Source organism: Oncorhynchus gorbuscha, linkage group LG07 (genome assembly GCF_021184085.1).
Source record: "Oncorhynchus gorbuscha isolate QuinsamMale2020 ecotype Even-year linkage group LG07, OgorEven_v1.0, whole genome shotgun sequence".
NCBI classification, from domain to species: Eukaryota; Metazoa; Chordata; class Actinopteri; order Salmoniformes; family Salmonidae; genus Oncorhynchus; species Oncorhynchus gorbuscha.
This window is the reverse complement of record NC_060179.1, coordinates 49,983,701-50,005,813: the sequence shown is the minus strand read 5'-3', so window position 1 is coordinate 50,005,813 and position 22,113 is coordinate 49,983,701. Positions and strand designations below refer to the sequence as shown.

The 22,113-nt window shown below is 42.2% G+C and overlaps 1 long non-coding RNA gene across 1 annotated transcript in view; it reads right to left on the bottom strand.

Moving 5' to 3' along the window:
• Positions 1–231: 231 nt before the first annotated feature.
• Positions 232–22,113, bottom strand: part of LOC124039248 — a 33,072-nt gene continuing 11,190 nt past the window's right edge. Inside the window, exons 2-4 of the long non-coding RNA XR_006839534.1 lie at positions 5,270–5,352; positions 2,974–3,136; positions 232–564 (exon numbers count right to left, since the gene is read on the bottom strand). This is a non-coding gene — a long non-coding RNA (uncharacterized LOC124039248). The remainder of the gene's footprint in view (positions 565–2,973; positions 3,137–5,269; positions 5,353–22,113) is intronic.

Sequence of the window (22,113 nt, the reverse complement as noted above, 5' to 3'; positions counted from 1 at the left end):
GAAGAGAATGTATGCGTGTGCAGAAGTACAACAACAACAACAACCAAAAAGAGAAGGAGAGGAGGGGAATGAATTGGAGGGAGAAGAGGGAGAGGGAGAGGGAGAGAGAGAGGGAGAGGGAGACGGAGAGGGAGAGGGAGACGGAGAGGGAGAGGGAGAGGGAGAGGGAGAGAGAGAAAGAGAGAGAGAGAGAGAGAGAGAGAGAGAGAGAGAGAGAGAGAGAGAGAGAGAGAGAGAGAGAGAGAGAGAGAGAGAGAGAGAGAGAGAGAGAGAGAGAGCGAGATGAGCTCTTGGAATGATGCACCTCATAGGCCTCGCTCGTACCTCCCGAAATATCCAGTGCTGGAAATGTGAAAGCCAGGTGCGCGACGGACGCCATTCCCCAGAGAGGCTCCGCTGGTATCATTAGCGAGGGAAATGGCGGGCTCAAGTGGCGTACAAACTTCAGCAAAACGTCAAGAGAGAGACACACAGCCCCCCCCGTTTTCCCTGCTCTCCATCTCCATCTCTTTTCTTCTTCTTGGTGTGTTCTGATGCGGCGCACTCTCAACCAAATTAATGTTTCTGAAAATAAAAGCCAGGACAACTTTTAACCAGTGGAAAAAGGAGAGAGAAGAAAGGGAAAGTGAGGAAGGGGAGAGCGATTGGGTTGGGTTTGTGTCGTTGCTGTGAAGAATAGTCCCTCTCTTCCTGCTCCTTTTGAGGTCTGTGGTTTCGTCGACTACACGTCTCCGTCTCAACTCCACCTTATGGATAGGCCTAATAATGAAAGCAAAACAGATTGGCCAACTCATCATCAGGACAACTCACGAAAATGAGGGAAATGTGTACGGCAGCAGTTGAAGCTGGTATTTACACACAGTTTGTCTAATAAGCAAAATCCTGATCGACCTTCATCTATGGAGTATGGATTGATTGCATAATGATGTATAAAACATTACTCTCTCTCTCTCATTTAAACTTTAACACAATACAATTATACTATCTCATAACACTGAAAGTTTAGACATTCTACACTACGTGAACAAAATTATGTAGAAACCTGCTCGTCGAACATGGGGGCGATTAGGCCTGGCTCGAGGTTGGCGTCCCAATTCATCCCAAATGTGTTTGATGGGGTTGAGGTCAGGGCTCTGTACAGGCCAGTCGAGTTCTTTCACACCGATCTCGACAAACCATTTCTGTATTGACCTCACTTTGTGTCATAAGGTGAATGCACCAATTTGTAAGTCGCTCTGGATAAGAGCGTCTGCTAAATGACTTAAATGTAAATGTAAATGTGGATGTGGGCATTATCATGCTGAAACAGGAAAGGGTCTTTCTCAAACTGTTGCCACAAAGTTGGAAGCACAGAATCATCTAGAATGTCATTGTATGCTGTAGCATTAAGATTTCCCTTCACCATGAAAAACAGCCCCAGACTATTATTCCTCATCCACCAAACTTTACAGTTGGCACCATGCATTGGAGCAGGTAGCGGTCTCCTGGCATCCACCAAACCCAGATTCGCTCGTCTGACTGCCAGATGGTGAAGCATGATTCATCACTCCAGAAAAATCGTTACCACTGCTCCAGTCTTTTGATGGAGAGCTTTACACCACTACAGCCAATGCTTGACCCTGTTAAATGGCAGGGATGGGTTAAAAACACAACTTGACCCTGTTACATGGAAGGAATGGGTTAAAAACACAACTTGACCCTGCTACATGGCAGGGATGGGTTAAAAACACAACTTGACCCTGCTACATGGCAGGGATGGGTTAAAAACACAACTTGACCCTGTTACATGGAAGGAATGGGTTAAAAACACAACTTGACCCTGCTACATGGCAGGGATGGGTTAAAAACACAACTTGCCCCTGTTACATGGAAGGAATGGGTTAAAAACACAACTTGACCCTGCTACATGGCAGGGATGGGTTAAAAACACAACTTGACCCTGCTACATGGCAGGGATGGGTTAAAAACACAACTTGACCCTGTTACATGGAAGGAATGGGTTAAAAACACAACTTGACCCTGTTACATGGCAGGGATAGGTTAAAAACACAACTTGACCCTGCTACATGGCAGGGATGGGTTAAAAACACAACTTGACCCTGCTACATGGCAGGGATGGGTTAAAAACACAACTTGACCCTGTTACATGGAAGGAATGGGTTAAAAACACAACTTGACCCTGTTACATGGCAGGGATGGGTTAAAAGCACAACTTGACCCTGTTACATGGCAGGGATGGGTTAAAAGCACAACTTGACCCTGTTACATGGCAGGGATGGGTTAAAAGCACAACTTGACCCTGTTACATGGCAGGGATGGGTTAAAAGCACAACTTGACCCTGTTACATGGCAGGGATGGGTTAAAAACACAACTTGACCCTGCTACATGGCAGGGATGGGTTAAAAGCACAACTTGACCCTGTTTACATGGCAGGCATGGGTTCAACAATGAAGTGCAATCAAGAGCAATTGACCACAGCCTCTGAGGATTGGTTTCAAACCAAGGTGGTCTCAGAGCATTTTGTATTATTCTGTACGTAAATCTGCCATAGACATTTAGTGTGATAAGTTACGTTTCATATGGTATGTGTTCATTTGTGGATGTCAATTATGCATTTCGCATTATATGTTATGAATTACAATTAATATGATATGTTACGAATTGTAATTTGTACATTATATTATGAATGTGCCAAACATATAATATGTTACGAATTTGCAAAATGTATGATATGTTACGACTTTCAATTTGTTGTGACGAACGTTAGCTAGGTGGCTAGCTTGCGACGTTAGCTCTAGGAGTTAAGGTTAGAAGTTAGCTAGGTAGGGTTACGGTTAGGGTTAGCTAACATGGTAGGTATTTGCAAAGTAGCTAAAAAGTAGTAAGTAGTTGCAAGAAAATGCTAAAGTTGTCTGTGATGAGATTCAAACACGCAACCTTCGGGTTGCTAGACATTTTTGTTATATGCCTACCTGTTCAAACTCGAGACAGATATGGGCTTTCTCCATGGTGCAGTCTGTCAGAGCCATAATTACAAGTTGGAGTTAAATAAACAAACAGCTGTAGTCCAACCGAGCCCTTCAGGAGCTATTTGGTTTGTGCCGTCTGAGGATTCTGCTGCCCGCTGCTATAGTTCTGGAGGGCATACGAGCACAAACACACTGTAAACACACTCGCTCAGCTTACATCCATTCACGCTTACAGTGCCTTCGGAAAGTAGTTCATACCCCTTGACTTTTTCCACATTTTGTTGTGTTAACAGCCTGAATTCCAAATGGATTAAATACATGTTTTCTCTCACCCATCTACACACAATACCCCATAATATCAAATGTACATACGGATTCACAATCCTGAGTCAATACTTTGTAGAAGCACCTTTGGCGGTAATTCCAGCTTTGAGAGGTCTTGGGTATATCTGTATCAACTTTGCACATCTGGATTTGGTGATTTTCTCCCATTCTTCCTTGCAGATTTTCTCAAGCCCAATGAACAGCAATCTTCAAGTATCTCCACAGATTTTCAATGGGATTCAAGTCTGGGCTTTGGCTGGACCACTCAAGGACTTTCCCATTCTTGTTCTGCCATTCCAGCGTTGCTTTCGCTGTATGTTTGGTGTCATTGTCCTTTTGGAACGGAAATGTTCACGCCAATCTAAGGTTGTTGCACTCTGAAGCAGATTCTCAGGAAGGATTTGCCTGTATCTGGCTCGATTCATTGTTCCCTCTGTCCTTACCAGTCTCCCAATCACTGCCGCTGAGAAGCATCCCCATAACATGATGCTGCCACCACCATGCTTCACGGTAGAGATGGTGTTAGACGGGTGATGAGCTGTGCCTGGTTTTTTCCAGACATGGCGCTTCCATCCAGGCCATAAGAGTTAAATGTTTGTCGCATCAGACCAGAGAATCTTTGGCTTTATGATGGCAGAATCTTTCACATGCCTTTTTACAAACTCCAGGCGTGCTGTCATGTGCCTTTTTCTCAGGAGTGGCTTCTGTCTGGCCACTCTCCCATTAATCCCAGATTGGTTAAGTGCTGTAGAGACAGTCGTTCTTCTGGCAGGTTCTCCCATCCCTGCCAAGGAACTCTGTAGTTCCGTCAGAGTGGTCATTGGGTTCTTGGTCACCTCCCTGACCAAGTCTTGCCCGGTTGCTTAGTTTGGTCGGATGGCCAGTCGGTGTTATTCCATTTTTTCTGTGGTCTTTCTGACCACTGTGCTCTTGGAAACTTTCAACACTCTAAATTGTTTTATGCCCTTCCCCAGATATATGCCTATATCACAATTTTCTCTCTGAGATCTATGGACAGTTCCTTGGACTTGATGGTATAGTTTCTGCTCTGACAGTATTTCATTGAATTAGCCGCAGGTGGACTCCTATCAAGTTGTAGTGACATCTCAAGGAGGATCAAAGAGCATTGGGTGCACAGTGAGCTCAATTTGGAGTGTAATAGCAAAGGGGTGTGAATGTTTATGTAAATGAGATATTCCTGTTATATTATTTCTTTGCCGTTATGGAGTATTATGGAGAATCTATGTCATCCATTTTGAATTCAGGCTGTAACACAACATGTGGAATAAGTCAAGGGGTATGAATACTTTCTGAAGGCACCGTACATGTATATTATAGCTATTACCATATGTACTAATGATATATCTCCTAAAAATATCATTATAAACATACAAACGCATCAACTCAGACATACTGTATTACATATAATTTCAGTAGCATGGAGACATTCTACAGACCTGAATGGCATAGCTATTTTGGTTGGGCCCTGTTTTAAAAAGGGCGGAAATGCCGAAATAAATACACAATCTGTCAACCCAACTAACAATTTTCCCTTCTTATTTTATCGGGCACTTCAAAACGTAGAGTCTAGGCTGACCAACGGTACTGAGTGGTGCTAAACTTGGTGTGTTAGGTTTTGTCCCACTCCTGTTTTAGAACAGAGGGAACAAGAGAAGGGAGAAAGAGAGGAGTGCTCTGTGATCAGGGAATTCAGCAGAGCTCAATAGAGCATTGTTGCCACCTCAACAAAAACATATTTGTGTCCAAATAACAAAGTATTCAAATGGTCCACCCACACACAGTTGTGAAGAAAGTGTGACAACGCCTCATTCCCCTCAGGAGGATGAAATGATTTGGCATGGGACTTCATATCCTCAAAAAGTTCTACACTGTAAAACATTCTAGTTGTTTTAACTAATTTTTATTAAGTAACGGTTCTTATTTATTTTACTCAACTTTTAAATCAAAGTATTACCTGAAGCCGGATGGGAAGGTCCTTGGCTGGCGTGGTTACACATGGTCTGCGGTTGTGAGGCCGGTTGGACGTACTGCCAAATTCTGTAAAAACGACGTTGGACGTGGCTTATGGTAGAGAAATTAACATTCAATTCTCTGTCAAAAGCTCTGGTGGACATTCCTGTGGTCAGAATGCCAATTGAAGGCTCCATCAAAACTTGAGACATCTGTGGCATTGTGTTGCGTGACAAAACTGCACATTTTAGAGTGGGCATTTATTGTCCCCAGCACAAGGTGCATCTGTGTAATGATCATGCTGTTTAATCAGCTTCTTGATATGCCACACACGTCAGGTGGATGGATTATCTTATAGCAAAGGAGAAATTATCACTAACAGGGATTTAACCAACATTTGTGCACAACATTTGAGAGAAATTTTCTTTTTCTTTTTGACTGTATGGAACATTTCTGGGATCTTTTATTGCAGCTCATGAGACATATTGACAACATTTTACATGTTGCGTTTATATTTTTATTCAGTGTCGTTGAATGAACATATGACTGAATTTTTTGCATATGTTTTCCAAAGTTGGAGCTAAGTTTAGGCGAACTAAAAATTTTATGTTCACGTTGCACATTGACTGAAAAGTTGAGTAAACTTAAAAAGGCTGTGGAACCAGTTACTTAATAATAATTAGTTGAAACAACTAGAATTTTTACTACAGTGAGAGCATCTTGACTGACTGTGTCACTATTTGGTATGGGAACTGCACCCCCTCAATCACATGACTCTACAGAGTGTGGTGCAGACAGCCCAGTACATCACTGGGACTGAGCTCCCTGCCATCCAGGACCTCTATATCAGGCGGTGTAAAAGGACCGCTTTTTTTTACGCCAACATTTTTGGTTTTGTACGCCAAAAAATGAAACCACTTGAAATCTATTTAGAAGTTACAATGGTTATATTTACACGGCCCAATCCCAGCCATAGGAAAAACAGTAAGGCCCAATGGGCATCACTCAAAAGGTCAAAGGTCACAACTCACTATTTGATTGCTGTCATTCAACTGTCTTTATTAGTTATTGCACTGATCACGTTAACATAGTCACATTAATGGTCTGTGCTTTAAAACGGCACTAGAATATAGTGTGGGAAGCCAGTCCATTAGATAAACCCCACGGTAATAGGTATCAGGTATCAAAGGGAACAGTTAAACTGTGGCTGCTTGGATATGCTCTCTGCTGTTTATTGTTTAAAGTGGGGCTTTATGCACAGGAGGTGATACCAACACACTAACAAATCCCTTTCAACACAAGTGGGGCCACATGACATAAACTGTGTCTATTAACTAACCTCTCCAAGAGCCAAGGTGATTCATCTTCAGTGCTGTGTTTGAGTGTGTGCTCATGTGGGTTTCAGATCGTGTTTTTATGTAGTCTAAGAACAAAACTGAAGTGAATAAGGCCTCGCTATTTTTAACTCGGCGCTCCTTAGATGTGATATTTTCCCATTGACTTTTCTCCCGTACCTGAATGTGTATTAAACATTGTATTAAAATGTTCTTTCTCTTTTTCTAAAACTAGAGACTACAGAAGATAAAGACAATGATATTCCTAAATAAAAAATACCACGCACATCAAAGCCTCATGTTTGAAAAAGCCAATTTCGTGCCCACTCAAGAACTGAACAGGTAGGGAGGCCTCCACGACTGAAAGAGATTTTTGATGTGGGTAAAAAAATATATAAAAAAACTTCCCAATTGCATGACTGCAGCTACCCATAGATTCCTGAAGACTAGCAGCTGAACCATTTGGCATCGTAAAAACAGAAAGACCGAAATCAAAGTCCCCTTCAACTCAATCACTCTCGCTGCGGCTCACAAACACTAATAACCACTTTCCTCTGCTTTTTTTGTTGTTGTTTCTCCTCGTGTGAAACATTATTTCCTTTGATTTGGCTGTTTAAATTATTAGCACACCACCTCCGCAGAGACCGCGAGCGATTGCGCAAGGAGTGAGAGAAGGGAGAGCACGTCTCCCGCTGCGCACACCGAGCTGCGCGGAACGAATGAGCTATGGCCCCTGTCACTTCAGGGATGGATCGCGATCAACACACGTCAACGCAAGGGAGTAAGAATCTCATCCAACCATAGGTCAGGTGTACAGTAACGTTGAGAAAGGGAGGGAAGGAGGGCGTCCTCTCGCAACTTTACTGGACACCTGACCTATCGTTGGATGAGATGACACGCGCATGACAGCACGCCTTGCCTCTATCTTCACCTTAATGTTGGCAACTTGGGGTCATTTTTTCGTTAACATGAGTAGGCCTGGTTGTAGTAGGTCCTACGGTCTCCATGGAGACAATGTCCGGCATCGCGTGCAGCACATGGGGAAACGTAGGGTTGCGGAAACTGACGGATGATATTTTGCTTTAATGGTCTAGGAAACCGGACACAGTAAGGGACAATGCCAACATTGTAACAATTCTGAATAAACATTATGTAAAAGGGTACTTGAAGGACAGCATTGGATTTGGAACAAATCCTACAGCCAAAGGATGAAATAGCCGCATTTCCCCAGCATGTCAGAAATAAGCAGATTTGATGTAGCATCGACTGACATACAATGGAAATAAGCCAACTTTAGAATGGTTTTCAACTTTAAGATTAAACTTAAAACCCGCATAGCCTTACTACAGTGTTAGGCCCTACCTGCATTATATTCAGCAACAGACAATTAGCCTACACAAATAATTACAATTATTAGGCTATGGAGGGAAGTTATTATGCCCTTTGAGATAATGCATGATGCCAAAACAAGATCTGGGCTATTATTTAGGCCGATATGAATCATTTTTGCAATGCTCTGTCATGGGCACACCCGGTACTAATGCATTGCATTGAATTAAATGTGCCTAAATTCTCTCTCCATCATTAAGTTAAATAATTAGGCTGTGACGCAGTCATCTCGCTGCTACTGATCTGTGCTTATTGCCTTTACTGCAAACATCGGCCTACACTTCCATATTTGAATCCTAAATAAGAGCTGGGTTATTTCACCAATAGCGAGCATCAACAAGAGCGCAACATAATATTATATAGGGAGAAGAACCATGAAGAGGCACAAAAGGCACACAACAAAGTGTATTCTCTGAATAATGTTAATAGTTACAACACAAAATACTCTATATCACACAGAGCTAAAACACTATAATAACTATTCAGTTCGGAAATTAGGCCTACAGACAGCTATTTCAGAAGTGTCAGGATTAGGCAAATTCCGTGACAAATACACCCTACCCTATTTATATGCTCTCAAAATTCACTCAAGTTTGAAATAAAATGAAATAATAAAACCAATATAGTTGACCGAAAACCACAATAGCCTAATAATAAGCCCATAACAATAATATTTACAATTATAATATTGACTTGTTATTAGACATCAATACGAATTAAATTGTGTTAGTTATGAAATGGAAACCTTCGGTATGAGAAGCTGTCATTTTTATTTGATTTTGAATTATTTGATTTAACAGACCAAAGTCATAACGTCCATGCAGTGCCCACTAAATAGACTACAAGGCACAATCGTCCTCAAACCAATACCCTCTCTAAACTCTAACATATTTGTATACTATAACATATAGGCCTATAGGCTATAAACGGTCCGTAGTATAGGAACCCATTTTCTGATGCATGTTTTGCAATGATTTGCAAATGCACCCTTAATAAATCATCTTAATAAACTTTACTCTAGGGCAAGAAGCTGAAACAAGGCGGAATATATGACCTATAATATGTATTACTGTTAGCCAGCATATTAAAAAACATGCCATTATAAACCTATAAAACCAAATATGCTCCTGTCCTTGTCAAAAGGGTCAATAGCCTAATAATGTGCAGACCTACTTTGCAATGTACTACCTACCGCCATAAACATGTTATCTTAAATCACATCAGATTACTATACCCTACGTTCAAAAGTTAACAATGAATCGCCGTGCCTGTCGGGCATAGTTTTTGTAAATGCCTTAGATCCAGGCAAACAAAGTAATAAATTGTCTCTTGTGATGGAGCGCTGGTGCCGATTCTGTTTCAAAGCGTGCGTGTTCCTTGTACTCTACCGCCACCCGGTGGTCACAAGGGAGAATCCGCGTATTCTCCGAATAGCTCAAGTCTGTTGTTGCATAGCCTGGTATCAGCATAAAAGCGTCAATCCGGTAGGTTTTCTACCCTCATGGAATATGGTACTAATGTAAATACATTCCTTTCAATGGGGGCAAGATTAGTGTCACAATATTGATGCCTATAGATAAGGATCAGAGACATGATGCCTAAGTGAATACATTGCATTCAATTAGATTGACCCATAGATAGATGTGCATCAAGTAGTTGACACAAGTCAGTTGCATTCATGTCTGTCAGTTTATTTTCTCTCTCTCTCTCTACATCCTCTTTTACCCCCCTTCTTTTTCTTCTCTCTCCCTCCCACTTCTTTCAGCCATCCCCCCCTCTCTCCCCCTCTCCTATTAATACCCTTGCTCTTTTTCTCTTTCCTTATCCCCTCGACTCTGTCTCTTTCTGTATCTTTTCTCTCTTCCTCTTTTCTCCCACCTCCACAGACTGGATATTTATGCATATAAGTCCATAGATTGCTTTCAATGCAAAAATATATGATTGGACGCTTATGCCAATACATTGCATTCGAGGCCAAGAAAGTTGGTGATAAAGTTGAAATGGGTCAATTGGAAAAATACTCAGACAGACAGACAGGCAGACTCACAGACATAGATACATTTACAGACAGACAGAAAGATTGACAGAGACAGATTTACTGTTAAAAAAAAATAATAATAATTTTGGGCCGATTTACTTTACATTTTTATGTAGGGTCATAATTGATTTGGGAAGATTGAACTTTTTCAACCCTTCAAAACAGTCCCCATGATCACCCGATTAAGTCACTTCCTGTAATCACAATGTACCGCCTCCTGGGGACACTCCTTAACAATGTCCTGAGTTTCAAGAAGTTACGTTAAGAAGAGAGAGCGGGAATAGAGGGTGGAGGGGTGAAAGAAGATAAGGAGAGGGGAGAAAGAGGAGGTTAAGAGAGAGACAGAGGGAGAGAGAGTAGAGAGAGAGGGGATTAGAGAATGGAGAGTGAGTACGAGAGAGAAAACCGACAGACAAGAATGCAATTGACTTATGTATCAACAACTTTATGAATGTCTATGTGTAAATCTCTTTGAATGCAATGTATTCACTTCGGCATCATGTCTCTGATGCTTATCTCTAGGCATCAAAGTTGTGATACTAATATTCCTCCCAATGAATGCAATGTATCCACATAAGCGTCATGCTCCTTTAGAGTAGATTTTTTTGCAAACATACCAGATTGACGCTTTTCAATGATATCATGTTGCACAGCACACATGAGAGTTTGGCAAGTTGAGTTCTTATCCTTCATCAAATGTGATGATTGCATTTTAGAGATTCAGCCCAGAAGGCAAAAAATAAACCTTTCTCCTTGTTTGTGTCTTCATATCCTCCTCAGTCTCCCTTTCTCCTTTAGTCAGTTGCATGACAGTGAAACCTCTTTTTAACGACTAAGATAATTAACTTTCTCACAAGTAGTAAATAAGACTATGGGAGAGAAAGAAAGAATCCTAAAGAAAAATAAGGGCATGTCTGTCTACGCACCACGTCATCATTAAAGTGAAGGCGATGGGAGCCCAATGGGATAATCTGCATAATTAAATAGAGCAACAGAGTGACGCTGATCACTAAAGCTGCGGTTTTTCTGGCTGTGGACTCCTGAGAGTCCATTCTTCTCTCTGTACTAACATTATCATTAGACCCCCCTCTCTCGCCTGCGCTATACACAGAATAAGCTCATTACTGGGAGAAAAAAAAACATCTTTACTAATGTCCCCCCGTTTTCCCGGTTCCCTTCTAATCTTGGTTGGCACAAATTATTCCATTTCAATTCCACATTTTTTAAATATTTATTTGTATTTTTTTAAACATCAGGAGGTAAAAGGAGGAAGAGACAGGGACATGGCCACAGTGTGTATGGCTGTAGACATTTCAAAATAAAAGAATGGAAAGAAATGAAAGTGCTTTCTTCCTGACAACATCTGTCACAGGCAATGAATGCCCTCTGTGCGCGCGCCCGTGTGCGTTATTTGCGTGCGTGTACGTATTCGTGTTGTACTCGCGTGTGTTCGTGTGACTGTGTGTTTTCATCATGTGTACTGCTCAGCCTCCACATTTCCTGCTCTTTAATCCTGGCCATTGTGATTAGTGATGACAGGTGTAGCCTCTTCACCCCACATCGCTCAAATCAGCGTATAAACCTGCATCCTGTCTGTCAGAGGGCTTTTGGCCCCTCACCACCACCATGAATCACGCTGTGCGGTGCATGTTGGAGACATAGGCAGACACATAGATATCTATGCAGTGGAATGGTCTTTTCTGTTGTTCAGTTGACTCTCCCTTGGTATACCCTGAGGACTAAGCCCATTGTTTCATGAGGAGAGAGAGAACATCTTGCCTCCCTCATCTCTGGCAAACCCTCAAAGACAGGTGGGAGCGCAGTGGAAATAAGCAAGCCACAATAACCTGGAGAGGGAAAGTAGAAAGAGGAATAGCACAGACAGCGATAGACTTAGACAACACAACAGGAACCCTGAGAGGAGGAGAGATTGGATTTTTTTTATATATATCTCCATCCCGTACAGTGTGCATTTGACTCATCACACTTCGTCAAGTCCTGGTGCCGAATTACAGCATGGACCTTGAAAAAGACAAGGTCAATTAAAAAAAATCTGGGACTACTCGAACATCCGAAAAAGTCATTTCCCAGAAATGAAAAATAAATTGTAAAAATTTCCTTCAACCAAAAGAAATATGGAAATTACAATTACAATTACAGAGAGAGAGGGAGAGAGAGAGAGAGAGAGAGAGAGAGAGAGAGAGAGAGAGAGAGAGAGAGAGAGAGAGAGAGAGAGAGAGAGAGAGAGAGAGGAGAGAGAGAGAGAGAATCACACATTTGACAGTTGTACGATTCAAGCCTTATGCGTTTTACAAATTCTATCAAAAACCAAGAAGCAAAAAGTCCTCCTTGGAAACTACTACTGGAGCAGCAGAATACTGTGAGACTTATGGTGCAAGCAAGCTACCCAAAGGCATGGACTGGATCGGTTGTGTTGGTGCTTAAATTGAAAGCCACATCTTGTCCTATAAGACAAGGGTTCTTCGGCTGTCTCTGTAAGAGAACCCTTTTTGGTTCCAGGTTAAAAAAAACACATTTTGGGTTCCATGGGAAACCCTTTCCAAAGGGTTCTACCTGGAACCAAAAAGGGTTCTACCTGGAACCAAAAAGGGTTATCCTATGAGGACAGCTGAAGAACCCTTCTGGAACCCTTTTTTCTAAGAGTGTACCCTATGTTACATGCTGTAGGCTGAACAGCCTATTCTCATTTCAATATGCTTATGATTTTGCTCTGTGGTGGCTCCTCACTAAACGGCTACAGCCAATCCATATCGGCTACAGCCAATCCATACCGGCTATAGCCCGGTGGCTTCTAACTGCTCTATCAACATCTATTTACTATGTATATCCCCTTTAAATCAATACCTTCCATCACACTACTCAATCCACATTATGCTCTTTGAAGACCTCTTTAGCCAGAATTGGTCTTCAGTACTATCACCTCTAGAACCTTCTCAAAGCCAGGTCCGGTTTATGTGCTCTCCATATCGTCTTAAAACCAGACCTGGTCTAGCCCCACTCGACAGTGTCCAAAAAGCCAGACAAGATCCACTTTCCCTCCAAAACCATTCCAAACCAGACTAGGTCAGCTGGCTCTGCCTCCCTTTCTATATATCTCCCTGGTAGAACGTTTTTGTGTTGCTGGTCTGATTGGCCGACTGGCTCAGCTCAGTGCAAAGAGATATTATCTTTGTATTTGGCCAGCGGCAGACTTGCTCTCTATCCCTGGTACCTCTGGAGGGGTTTTATCTGGCCTGCTGATAAGAATGTTTTCCCTGCCTGACTCCCTCAGTTATTATTAATAATGGGAGTCGAGCCTCTTCACCGGCAGTCTGGCAAGACCAACGCTACTCTCATAAACAAGATTGGGTTGTTGGCTTTTACGTTTCCTCTGTGTTGTGTGTGTGTGTGTGTGTGTTTGTGAGCGTGCGCCTGTGTCTGTTACTTACAAAGTACCTTCCATCTCCAATGTCACAGACAAAAAAGCCAAATATTACCAATCAGCTAAATCCCTTTGTGTGTAAACACAAAAATAGTAAAAGTGCTTTATGTCTCCATAATTCCCCTTGGCCCTCAACAGAGTTTAGCAGCCATGTTGCCAGTCACTGACGTCTTCAGATCCATCGAAGCCTGCAGGACGGTGGGTGCATTCCTAGCATTTTACGTTGCATTCAAAGCTCAAAACGCCATTGTCACCTGCGCTAGCAGGATTCTGTTTACAGGGCCGTGGGGTGTCAGCTCTTTCTCCCTCTGTTGCATCGCTGCCAACACATCTGCTGTTGGACAGATGCCAGCTAAACATAATACTTGAAAACTTTGTGGCATAAAAAAAAATGCAATGGGGTCTGTAGAAGCAGCACTAAATATTGTATCTGACAGACAAAACTCTGATGCTGATGCTGGGGGTAGTAGAGAGAAGTGTATGCAGCTATAAGTCATAGATCACAGTCAGAATTTGGCCAGGGGAGAACTTTCTACATGCTTTTTCATTCATAGCGTAGTGGGGAAAGGCTCACGCTCTCTGCATGGCTGAAACATCTGTAAGCTGTTGCAGAGAGGGGAGCCCAGAGGAAAACATTTACCTAACAGAATACTAATTCTTTCAGGCCCTCGTGTCAGCACTTCGTAAATAAGCAGGCACATATGGTATTGTTTTCTCAAGGCAGGTCTGGGAGAGCCATTTCGCTGTGGCAATCTGCTGTATCGACACATGGTCTTTTTGAGTGACGTTACGACACTCTGTCTCCCTTGTTCTGCCTCCCTCTCTAACCTCGCCAACTCTTTCCTCCCACTCCCCAGCCTTAATCACTTGCTGTCTCTCCCTACCAGTCTCCCCATCTCCTCTTGTCTCCCTCATGTCTTCATATTGACTCTTCAGGCTTCCCAATTCCAGGCCTCTGCCCTCCTTCAAGCATCTGGCCCTGTGTCTGGCCCTGTGTCTGGCCCTGTGTCTGGCCCTCAGTATCCCCCTTTTCTCCACATTATTTTCCTTCACATTTTTTTTTTTTTTGGGAGGGGGGGGGGGTGCATGCTTCCAGACACAGTTTTTTACCATTGCTAACTGGCTACCCTTGGCTACAAAACCGCTAGCATTATGGTGAAGACGAGCCTGGTGGGGTCATTCAAAACAATAATATGACCTGATTAGATACTGGTACGGTTTGACATAGAGGGTGAGTGGGGTAAGTTGAGACATTTTTTACATTCAGCATCACTACGTCAAGGGAAATAGTGTATTCTTTCCTACAAAGATATCTGCATATATTTCATGACGTTGCGTATCCCTGGGAATAAACCTGAATGAATGTAAACATAAAAAGTTTTGAAAACAAAGCTTGTCAAAAAAACAAAAGTGGTCTTGAGACGCCTTTAGGGTAAGTGGGTGTTCTGTGACAGTGGATGATGGTGCTGGTAAATCAACGTTTAATTCATGGACTGAGGGTATGTTATATAGTATACAGTATCTTAAATGTATGCCTACATTCAGATATAGCTCTCTCTGTTCAATATCACTTACCCTTCCATTTCTTGACCAGTTGTCTGGGAAAGGGGATGTTGCTTCGATTTGCCAATTCGGGGGCAAGTTCTCTGCATTTGAGGCTACTAAGCCCATGAAAGTGGTATCTTGACATTCTTGTTTAGCAAGCTCAGGCTCCATGTCATCAGATTAAACCCTGTGTGCCTCTGCTACTCTATCATAGCCTCTCTTTCGCACAGGTTTGTCAACGTACCCCTTCAGTGTCATTCAGTCTATTTCTTCATCCCTCGCTGCTGTTTGAATGACTTCTTAGGCTGCTCTCTCTAGAACCTAGACCTCTGCTTGTTTTATGTTTGTATTCACAGGGTATGATAATGTAATAATACAAAATATTGAGTTCATATGCATGACACATTGCAAAAAGACTATGCATATTATGCATAAAACAAACCAAATGTAATAATACTTTGTATGGGATATGGTGGCCATTGGCTCAACTTACCCCAAGGCAAACATTATGAATATATTAGCCCATACAGCTACAAGGATGCACTTTCATGCTAGGTTTAGGGTCTCATATTGTAGCGTACAGAGACCCCAACTGATGTATAAAACCATCTTAAAACGATCTGCTTTGGTTTAGATACAAGCATCATTAATACTATAACACAATACATTCATTTCACTTTGTGGCAATAACTTGCTTACCACTTTTTCCATGTGGTTTCTTCCTTCACAGACTCCATGAAATGATGACCTCTTCCTAAATATTTGGTCACATGATTCATTTTGTGTATGGTTTCCTAGAAGAGGACTAACCCGTTTGGCTCAACTTACCCCACTCGCTCATATATACTGTCATACAGTTGTTCTGAATTTACCCAGATGTGAAATGCAGCCCCATCCCTCCAAATGCTTTTCTGTCACATGACATGTTAACAATGAATAAACATGTATGGTTCACTTGCCTGTAAAGTCAACACTATCCATCTGAGCTACACTTTACAAGTGTCAGGGAGCACAAGAAGGCTTTAGTGGTTAAGAACCTCAGACAACTGATAGTGCATCATCTCCCTCTCTAACATACTAAAAAGGGCTTTTATGTTTCTGCAATGAGTATAGTGCACCCCTCTTTGGGATGGCTGTCCTAGATTTAAGAGCTTGTCAGATACCACAAGCCCTCTATTTTTCCATAAACCTAGGGTTTTTATTTAGTATCTTGCGTTGGGGAATTCTTCACTCTGAAATGCTGAGGTGTATAATAAAATAACGGTCCACAACTGGGACTTGGTGTAAAATATGCCTTCATCTCACCCTTGTCGAAAGCATCTTTTATGTGATGCTTTTTTTGTTGCGGTGCCTAGGTGGAGTCCAAAAGGCATTACAATAAACTGAAATTAACCAGAGGATTTCCCTCCAATCACAGGTGACTAGAGTAATTGTCTTAATTCATCCACGTTTAATTCATGCCAAAAGAAAACTAACATTACAGTAGACCCCGGTTGATATTCCTTCAAATAAAGTGATCATGCTGAACAGACACCATGGTGTCTACTGTGAGGCACAGACACAATACCCAAGCTGCCTACTTCATACTATGCCGTGACAGGAGCCCAGCGAGGTCATGTGTTTATTAGGACAGAAAATGGAGATATGCAGTGATACGTGTAATGTTGTGACTCTTGACAGGCAGAGGATGCATAATTCAGTGGTTTTAACTGGACCAGTCTCGTGGACAGAGAAAGGCGCTGTGCCATTTCTTTAGTGACTCGGTCTCTTCATCACTTCTGGAGGCTGACATCTCTTTCACAGCAGCGTGATGGGAGAGAAGGAGAAAGCAAATGCCGTGCATACAGGTGAACCCACCATAGAGGAAGGCAGTCCTCTCATGAATACACGATTGTGACACACAGCGATATTTTGCATCGGTGTTAAAAGGGACGCTTTGCCTTCCAAGATCTGGGGGGTTATTTTTTGGTTTCACGCTGTCACTTCATTATTTCATTTTGAAAATGTTTTTTTTTATTAACAGTGGCATTCCAAAAGGTGTCGACTGCAATGCTCTGACTTGTCATGCCAATCACAGTCTTGTGAGCATACATCATAACAAAACGCTGAAACAGGTTTGTCCTTGCCTAATCTGGGCGACTAATTTTTGAGGTCATTATGCAAATCAATACTGTTTACAAACATGAAAGCCGCCATGCCGTTTTTGATCTGCAGCAGAAATAGCATTGATTATCATTAGCTAAAGCCTGGCTCGGCAGGTGTCATGTCAATAACAACCTGATCGATATGCGCTAGTCTGAGGGGGATTGGAACAGCGGGACTTGTGTAGTTTTTTTGTTGTATTTTTTGTATGAGGATTCTGAGGCGCCACGCATTCAAAGCCAAATCACATCATTAACTGGGCTTTGCAGATGGACTACGCCACTGAAATGTCAATCACATACCATCGGCAGTTTCTTTGAGCTTTTTATTGCTTCAAGATTATGTGTCATTATTTTCAGAGAAAAGTTCTTGCCAGGCCCTTTCCCAAGAGTGATGAACAGAAACAGACACTGAGAGGAAATTAAGCGCAGGTTCTCTCTGTGCTTTCTCATCCTCAACTTAAAAAAAACATGTGTTTCTTTTGCCTGGGGCATGTTACTATGAGAATCAAAGTATCTCAAAATTTCATGAAAACACCGGAAGAGAAATTTTACACATCACATTTAAATGAGTAATTTATTCCCTTTTCCTTTACTACAATGCAATCTCTGGTTTTCCCTGATGACTTCTGTTTAGCTGTTAATTTTTCTATTTATTTATTCATCCGTTTATTTGAAAATTCTCTCTCCGGCTCTCTGGCACATGACCCTTGCTCCATCAGCCTTCTCTTCTTGCAGAAATAGAGCATGGCCGCTCCCTCAAGAGTAAAGGATTGTGGGTCAGAGACAGAGTTTGCAGAGGGCACCGTGGAAATGCTGGGGGGGGCGACTTGAACAACGCAGAAGTGTTCACCAGGCTATCACACTGTGATAGCGCTTGTTTCTGGGATCATGCATGCTTATGAATGTTAAGTAGGGTTGTTACAAAGGGCTCCAAAATTACCCCTGAAATCAAACATTGACCTTGTTGTGGTATTGGATCATATTCAGGAGATTACCATTATCTGCGTTGAGTGCTGCTTGACATTTTTAACCAGTGTTCTACCAATGTTGACCAGTGTTAACAAGTGTTCTACCAATGTTAATTAACCAGTGTTTACCAGTGTTCTACCAATGTATTTACTCTACATATTCACTTACTTTTGAACAAGAAGACTAAATCACCATACATACAGTCGTGGCCAAAAGTTTTGAGAATGACACAAATATTTAATTTCCACAAAGTTTGCTGCTTCAGTGTCTTTAGATATTTTTGTCAGATGTTACTATGGAATACTGAAGTATAATTACAAGCATTTCATACATATCAAAGGCTTTTATTGACAATTACATGAAGTTGATACAGAGTCAATATTTGCAGTGTTGCAGGTCTTCTTTTGAAAGACCTCTGCAATCCGCCCGGCATGGTGTCAATTAACTTCTGGGCCACATCCTGACTGATGGCAGCCCATTCCTGCATAATCAATGCTTGGAGTTTGTCAGAATATGTGTGTTTTTGTTTGTCCACCCGCCTCTTGAGGGTTCTCAATGGGATTAAGGTCTGGGGAGTTTCTTGGCCATGGACCCAAAATATCAATGTTTGGTTCCCTGAGCCACTTAGTTATCACTTTTGCCTTATGGCAAGTTGCTCCATCATGCTGGAAAAGGCATTGTTCGTCACCAAACTGTTCCTGAATGGTTGGGAGAAGTTGCTTTCTGAGGATGTGTTGGTACCATTCTTTATTCATGGCTGTGTTCGTAGGCAAAATTGTGAGTGAGCCCACTCCCTTGGCTGAGAAGCAACCCCACACATTAATGGTCTCAGGATGCTTTACTGTTGGCATGACAATGGACAGATGGTAGCGCTCACCTTGTCTTCTCACAAGCTATTTTCCGGATGCCTCAAACAATCGGAAAGGGGATTCATCAAAGAAAATAACTTTACTCCAGTCCTCAGCATTCCAATCCCTGTACCTTTTGCAGAATATCAGTCTGTCCCTGATTTTTTTCCAGTAGAGAAGTGGCTTCTTTGCTGCCCTTCTCGACACCAGGCCTTCCTCCAAAAGTCTTTGACTCACTGTGCGTGCAGATGCACTCACACCTGCCTGCTGTCATTCCTGAGCAAGCTCTATACTGGTGGTGCCCCGATCCCGCAGCTGAATTAACTTTAGGAGACTTTAGGCTTGCTGGACTTTCTTGGGCGCCCTGAAGCCCTCTTCACAACAATTGAACCGCTCTCCTTGAAGTTCTTGATGATCCGATAAATGGTTGATTTAGGTGCAATCTTACCGGCAGCAATATCCTTGCCTATGAAGCCCTTTTTGTGCAAAGCAATGATGACGGCGCGAGTTTCTTTGCAGTTAACCATGATTGACAGAGGAAGAACAAAGATTCTAAGCATCACCCTACTTTTGAAGCTTCCAGTCTGTTATTCAAACTCAATCAGCATGACAGAATGATCTCCAGCCCTGTCCTCGTCAACACTCACACCTGTGTTAAGAGAGAATCACTGACATGATGTCAGCTGGTCCTTTTGTGGCAGTGCTAAAATGCAGTGGAAATGTTTTGGGGGGGATTCAGTTCATTTGCATGGCAAAGAGGGAATGAAAAAAAAATTGCAATTCATCTGATCACTCTTCATAACATTCTAGAGTATATGCACATTGCCATCATACAAACTGAGGCAGCAGACTTAGTGAAAATGTATATTTGTGTCATTCTCAAAACATTTGGTCACGACTGTACAGTGTAACAGAGAAAATAAAATATTTTAGAATACATTTGAGAATATATTTCATAGAACAGACATGCTTCTGTCTGTATTAGTTACAGTCGGTATGTACTTCTAAGACAGGTCTAAATAAGAATGTACAAGATACCGAAAAAATGCCTATTTGGCACCTCCAATAACTCCCAAGGATCCCAGATAGCACTAATCTTACTGCCACGCAGTGGTGTCTTCAACAGCAACAGCTTTTAATTGTTACATTTTTTTTTAAATGACCTTTTCTTAACTGACTTGCCCAGTTAAATACAAATTCTTGTTTACAATGACAGCCTACATGGGAACAGTGGATTCACTGCCTTGTTAAGGAGCAGAACAACAGATTTGTACCTTGCCAGCTCAGGGATTCAATCCAGCCACCTTCAATAACTCAATACAGCCACCTTTCGGTTACTGGCCCCATGCTCTAACCACTAGGCTACCTGCTGCTCCAGCTCAACACATTGGAGGTGCCGAAGAGGAATTTTTTTCAGTTGCTTGTACATTTTTATTAAGATGTTTTTGGAGGTACGTCCCAGCCGTAACGGGATTAAATGACGATAGTTTCTCAGTGAAACCTCATATTTGTTGAGTAATTAACTTATTGACATTATAACGCTCGCAGAGCTGTCTAATGGGAGTTTGAATCTGAGCTCCCTCGGCGTTAGAGAGGAGACACGTCATACTCATCGTCGACATCTCTAAAGCACAGATACTGGGGAAGGTGCTGCTCATAATCAGAAAGGGAGACATAGAACTGCAACAGCAGTTCACCGAGTGAGTTTACACTTTTCCACGTCTTGTCTACTCTAAGACCGATAGCTCTATATATTCCTTACCAAGTGACTAAAAGGATAACAAACAAAGGATTTATTTATTTAACGAGGCAAGTCAGTTAAGTACAAATTCTTATTTACATAGACAGCCTACCCCGGCCAAACCTGGATGACGCTGGGCCAATTGTGCACAGCCCTATGGGATTCCCAATCACGGCCGAGTGTGATACAGACCAGGATTGAACCCAGGTCTGTAGTGAAGCCTCTAGCACTGAGATGCAGTGCCTTAGACAACTGCGCCACTCGGGAGCCCCTTTTCTGACAATATCAACACCCCTTCAGCTACTGTTGTACTACTGAGGCGTGAAAGTTGAGAAAAACAAAAAAAGACTCAAACTTTTCTGTTAACTCAACCAAACACTGATCCAAGGAGTTCAGCTCCTTATCAGAGTGTGGGATAATTGTTGAAACAGGTCTGTGTTCTGGTCCCTAAAATCAACCTCCGCCTCTGTCTCCTTCTCACAAGTCTTTCAGACAACCTTGGTGTGATTTTTTGACAAAGCACGCTGCTTCTCAAGGTGCACTCCTGTGCTCTACATAAAAAAGGACAAAGACAGAGCCAGCGAGAAGATGGGAGAAGAAATAGATTTCTCCTCTAATTATGCGCTAAAAAGTGACTTTGTGGAAGATAAAGTTGGGTGACATAAGGGAAACATTGAGGGACACTCTCACTTTAGGAGGGTTTTCAAAGTGGGAAGCACAAATTGATGTTTGTGCAAAGTTATTGCCGCTAATTGGTACAAACTTAATGAATGCAGGGTGTTGTGTGGAGACAGATGCTTTGTGCAATGTGGCAGATTTCAGTGGCTGCGTGTCTCTCTCCTTCCTCGGCACATCAAGAAGGCGAGAACATTTGGCAGGTCACAGTATTATGCGAGGAGAAGGGGAAGCCCTAGAAGAGTAGAAAATGAAAAGTTGTGTGTGTTTATTTGTGTGCTAATTTATGTGTGGATGAATGTGTTTATGTGTTTGTGTGTGTGTGTGTGTGTGTGTGTGTGTGTGTGTGTGTGTGTGTGTGTGTGTGTGTGTGTGTGTGTGTGTGTGTGTGTGTGTGTGTGTGTGTGTGTGTGTGTGTGTGTGTGTGTGTGTGTGTGTGTGTGTGTGTGTGTTAACTCTTGAGCGCTTGTCTGTTTGAGCCATCCTCTTTTGTTTGGGCTTTCTTAGCTTGCCCACTCTGTGGCTCGCAATTAGCGTGCAGGCCTCAGGGACCTAATTAACCAGTTCAATTAATAAATAATTTTCATTAAAATACCATACAAGTCACCCTGACATTTGTCAGCTAGTCATGAGGTGTGTGTGTGTGTGTGTGTGTGTGTGTGTGTGTGTGTGTGTGTGTGTGTGTGTGTGTGTGTGTGTGTGTGTGTGTGTGTGTGTGTGTGT